This window comes from Camarhynchus parvulus, chromosome 1A (assembly GCF_901933205.1).
Source record: "Camarhynchus parvulus chromosome 1A, STF_HiC, whole genome shotgun sequence".
NCBI lineage: Eukaryota > Metazoa > Chordata > Aves > Passeriformes > Thraupidae > Camarhynchus > Camarhynchus parvulus.
In genome coordinates this window covers 18510633-18516704 of record NC_044586.1, presented here as the reverse complement: position 1 = coordinate 18516704, position 6072 = coordinate 18510633, and positions in this window count along the sequence as shown.

Below are 6072 nucleotides of genomic sequence, written 5' to 3'. Positions count from 1 at the left end.
AGGGAGCTGCCAGCTATTTTGCGCTCTGAAAGGGCTCTTGAGGAGCAGAGGGGGAGGCAGATATGCCCCTCAACCACGGAAGTTTGGGAGTTAGAGCTAAATCCCGAAATAGAAACAGCACCAAAAAGAAAGTGGAAAGGAGTTATTACTGAGGCAACAATTGAGAGGACATTCTCACCTAGTACTATAGAAGCCTTCCCTGTGCTAACCTGAGCCACAGGGCGAGGGTGGGAGCCATTTGACTGGAAGATATTAGAAAAATTGAAAAGCGCCGTTACACAATATGGCTTGAAATCTCAATTAGCACAATCGTTATTACAATTCATTTTTACAGCAGATACCTTTATTCCAGCTGATGTTCAAACTTTGGATAGGTTAATCATGCCCCCTCACCAGCAGATTCAGTTCTATAAGTATTGGGAAGGGGCATGTAAAAAAGAGGAAGCAAGACATCGGGCTCAGGGGGACACATTGTTTGGAATTACAGCACAACAGTTATTAGGAGAAGGTCCCTGGTCCACAGCAACTGCCCAAGCCCAAAGTATCAATGAAGTTTTGCATTTAAGCCAACAACTTGCATACAACTCGATCCTTGCATTGCCTGATGGGCTGCATACTCAGGTTTTTAGACAGATACGTCAAGGGGGAAATGAGGACTTCAGTAAATTCATAGACCGCTTGCATAGAGCTATTTATGATCATCCTGACCTGGATCCAGAAAAATACCAGAAGCTGTTTAAGATGCTTTCCTTTGACAATGCTAATGACAAGACTCAGCAGACTTTAGACATGTTGCAAAAAGAGCTGCATGGGTAGCTCAAACCTCTGGAGGACTTTACTCACTCCAATCCGCAACTCCTGGAGGCACCAGAATGGACATGGAAACCACAGTAGACATTACCATCACTGACTCTGCAGTACACCTGGTAGAGAGTAATGTAAAGGGACCTCTGGGAGGTGGGCTTAGTGCTTTCCTGTTAGGAAGGTCATCTGCAATCAAAAGGGGATTGGATATAATTCCCGGGGTTATTGATGCAGACTATCAAGGGGTTATCAAAATTATGGTTAGGACATTTTTCCCTCCTGTATCTATCCCTAAAGGATCACAAATTTCTCAGTTTGTTCCTTTTAAGTCTTGTGTTCCCTGTACAGGATTGAAGGAGTGGGGAACAGGCAGTTTTGGTTCCACAGGTAACCCAGAAATTTATTGGGCAATGGACATTACGAGAGGTAAACCAGATAAGGAGGTAACCTTGACACATCCCAACAATAATTATATTACCAAGAGACTCACAATTGATACCAATCAATCAAGCACTATATGGCCCAAAATTGACCGGTAGTCAATCCTGTTTTGGGAATTGCAGGGATTGGTGGGACCCAAGCATCTCAATTAAGCAGAGAGGTAATTACCTTTACTTTCCCAGATGGAGTGAACATAACAACAAGATCTTATGTCATGCAGACTCCCAAAAATTTGTTAGGTTTAATTGGTAGGGATATGTTAAGTCACAATTGTTACGCAGCCTTTTTAGCAGTGGTTGGAGGACAGACCATGGTGATCTGAGTGTCTGGTACCAGGACTAACAATTTTTATTGATGCAGGCAAACGGTCTAAAAGGGCTACTTGTATGTGGCAGCAAAAGGGTTCATAGAATCAGCATATAATTCCTGGGGAAGTAGGAGATAAATTGCAAACCTTGGAGTTGAAGGCAGTTATTTGGGCCTTTGAGAATTGGAACAATCAGGCTATTAACATTGTTTCTGATTCACTTTACATGGTTGGCTGTGTACAATTCCTCGAAAGGGCGGTAGTTAAGGAAGCTAATAACAAACATCTGTATTCACTTTTAAGCCGACTACTGAGAAATTTGAACCAACGTCAACAAGAGTGTTTCATTACTCATGTTCACAGTCATCAAAACCTCCCTGGTCTGTCTGAAGGTATCGCTTGAGTCGATCTGTTGGTAGCTGCTTGTCTGGCCAACGCCAACCTCCAATAAATTTCAACAAGCAAAAAATTCTCATGCCTTTTTACATCAATTTGCAAAGATGTTGGTTAAACAATTAGGTACCCCTCTTACTGATGCCACTGGCATTGTACGATCCTGCCCAGATTGTCAAAGGGATGGCATTGGCTTAGGCACTGGTGTTAACCCAAGAGATGCCGAGCCTTTGCAATTATGGCAAATGGACGTAACACATGTAGCAGAATTTGGCCAGAAGAAGTTCATGCACGTTTGTATTGATACTTACTCTTGTGTTATATGGGCTACCCCTTTAACAGGTGAAACAGCATGTCATGTTGAGAAACATTTGTACAACTGCTTTGCAGTGCTGGGAATCGCTATAGCCATCAAGATGAATAATGGCCTTGCTTATTGTTCTTTAAAATTTCAACATTTCTGTAATTTGTGGGGTATTCAACATGATACCGATATTCCACACAACCCTACAGGTCAGGCAATTATTGAGCGCGCCCATCAGATGTTCAAGGGCATGCTGCAAAAACAAAATGGGAAAATGATAGATCTCTGGAAGAAAGGACAGCTAAGGCTATCTTTGTACTTATCTCAGAACAACAGGAGATAGGGATGAACCACCTATTCTTGTGCATCATGCCCTCATACGTAGGCCAAGTGAGGAATTATCTGATGGTATTCAAGTCATGTTTAAAAGCCCAGAAACAGGGATGTGGGATGAGCCAGCAACAGTGAAATTAATGGGAAGAGGTTACATGTGCTTACTTACAGATAAGGGAATTCGCTGGATTCCAGCTAACTGGGTGAAACCTTACCTAAAGTCACACCTGCCAGCTAATGTCCAGTCCAGAAGCAGAACATCGGCGACAACACTGACTCCAGACACAACTGAACCCAATACTCCAGCACCTGATGGCTGAACGACATTTGAACTTTTTTCCACAGCTATTAATGGATGCGGGACAACTACCTGGACCTGGGGTTACAGTAACCAGTAACGACAGCCTACCACTACTTCCAATATAGGTCTTAAACCAAATTGAACAAGCTTGTTCTGTTAATGGCTATTTTTGCAAACCATGGATCAGGGTCCAGTGTGTTAAATGCAAACTGAAGTGGTGGTGACAAGTCTGTCAGGAAAATAATCACTTTATAGCTCGCAGGAAAAAGCAAAAATTTAGCTCTACTAATTTAGCTTGAAATAGATGTTTTAGTATATTTAATACGCTTAATGTTGAGTGCACACTAGAAATATTTTTAGGGCCTAGTCATAGAAGACAACCTCCCCCTGAACTCCTTAGAGGGATATTTTTACAACACTGGAATTTTAACCAGGATTTAGCCCTTATTGAAACACAGGATCAGCAAAGTTTGCTTTGGATTCAATTTCAATTGGCAAAACAGGGAATAGCAAATCAAATTGTATTGCAAAGTCAGATTACAGCTGCAGAGTGTGGGAGAGGAATAGCAGTGCCACAACAGCATCACGTTTCTGACAGTCAGTGGGATGAGGCCAAAGAATATTTGCTAAAGTGTAGACGTGATCAGCAAAGGTGGCAACAATGGCAATTGTCCTGCAAATAATATTGATGATAATCATTACGATAGTAGGAAAAACACAGGGATTGCATAACACTGATCAGCAAACAAAAATGCGGGCTACATGGGCTAATCAAACAGGGCAGGAATCAGTTTGCTTATCATTGGCTACATTTTCTGATCTATTTCGTACTTGTTTAATTGGAGTTCCATTCGATTCTATGGAAGAATTTGGACCTTGGACTAAAGTCACAGTGCACAAAAGTTTAAATGAGGCTTGGTCAAGTTGGTGCATGGTCCAGTGGTGGAACATCCAGGGTGGACCAACCTCTGCAAATTGGTGTGACACTTTTGGGATTTCAATGAACCCCCTGGGAGCACAAGCATTTACAATTGCCCAGGGATTGAATATCACCGGCATGGAGCCACAGGAGCTAGACATCCTGGCTTCTATGCCAGGCAATTACTGTCTATTTTTTGGCTATTATTCTGTAGGCTCAGATTTGTTTAGCATAAAAGAGGGACGACCAAAAAATGATAGCACTTGGATATCCTCTGGTTCCTCATGGTACTACAATACCACAGATTATTGTAACAATTGGATAAGGCCTTTACCAACAGAGCAAGGTGCAGCTAAAATGTTACCTCCTGGGGTTTTCCTCATTTGTGGGGATAGAGTCTGGCCTGCAGTGCCCCAGAAAGCGTTGGGAGGACCATGTTATTTCAGCAAACTAACATTATTTGCCCCTAACATCCACCAGATGCTTAACATCAGTCACAAGTCCCAGCGCTCAGGACGTAGTGTGCATCAGCTGGGCCCCGAATGTAGAGATGACGTACAATTATGGGACTCACCATCAGTTATATTGGCATAATTTTTCATGCCAGGAGTAGCCTCGGCACAGGCCTTCACACAATTAAACTGACTAGTGTGTTGGGTAGGGAAACGAATTAACATCACATCCACAGTGTTAGATGAACTCACCACTGATGTTGATAGCATATGCCATGCTGTGTTGCAAAATAGGGCTGCCTTAAATTTTTTATTGCTAGCACAAGGGAATGGGTGTAAAGATTTTGAAGGGATGTGTTGCATGAACCTCTCTGATCACTCTGAATCAATTCACAAGAAACTTTTGCAACTTAAAGAAAACACGAAGAAACTTACAGTTGTTAATAACCCTTTTAACGAGTGGTTAAAATCTTGGGCATTACTGGGTGGCTTAAAGACTTAGTTCGCTTTGGCATTATGGTTTTTTGCATTATTTTAGTAATTTTGCTTATTGTACCCTGCTTATTACAGTGTGTGCGAAGAATAACTGAACGTGCTATTAATTCAGTCTGGCTTGTGCAAAAACAAGACAGGGGAATTGTTGAGAGTTCTTTTTGCAGGACAATGGACATATGCAACATATGCACAATCCAGCCTTAATAGAAACTGAGTAAGGTCACCATGCCCTTAAAGGACATGAAAGGAGAAGAACACGCCCAAAAGCAGACAGCTCAGGATGCAAAGGCAGACAAGAAAACCATAGCAAGACACATGAAGAAGAAAGATTAACTAAAATTAACTGAAATACTAAAATGTGTGCGTAAAAAGGATTTAACCAATCCCATATTAGCTTGAGGCGTGAACAATAGAGAACAGTATAATGTCTCTGATAATGTCTCTGAATATATATATATAGTTTACTTTTTGTAATAAATTGGCTTCACTTGATCATATTGATCATGGCATGATGTCCTGTTACTGATCCTTCGCAGTATGTATTTATTAGAAGGCCTCAATGGATACACCTTGGGTAGCACAAGAGCCCAGCCAGGGCTACACCCAAGATGAACCCAAAATGGTCACAAAATGGATGGCTAGTCATGAGGTCTCTCTCACTTTTATAAGTTATGGTCCATTAGCATATTTGAGTTAATTGTCCAATTATAGCTTTTGGTTATGAAGTCCCAGCCTTCTTGTTTTCTCTCTTCATCCACCATTGTTTATGCTCTTGGGCCTGAAACTTGGATCAGTTGACCTTGGTCCCAAGCTAGGAAAGGAATTTTTTTGTTCAGCTACTCTCTGAAGAGAGCTTATCATCCCTTAATTTGAAGCTCAGAACTACACACTAAAGCAGTAAAGGATCTCAAAAATATAAAATCTAAAGCCTAAGGCATCAATCATGCTGTCTTGTCATCCTATCTGCAAGGCACCTGCAGTGGGATGACAAAGAACACTTTGCATTTTTTAAAACAGAAAGGGGGAAGTGTAACAGTTATAGCTGGTCTATAGCCTCCCAGATAATTTGGCATAACAGACACCAACTCGACCAGCCTGGCTTATCAGAGAGGGGAAGTAAACAAGCCCCTGGACACAGTACTTATAGGTCAGATTTCAATTCAAACAGGGGACCTCAGCCAGGCCCTCTGAACCGCAAATGGAATGCATCCATATAATTGGCCAGTGGAAATTCGAAGCCCCTATAAAAGGTGACCAACAATAAAATCTGACTGTTGCTGCATGATGCCAGTGTGTTCTTGTCACTTTCCTATCTCCATCATC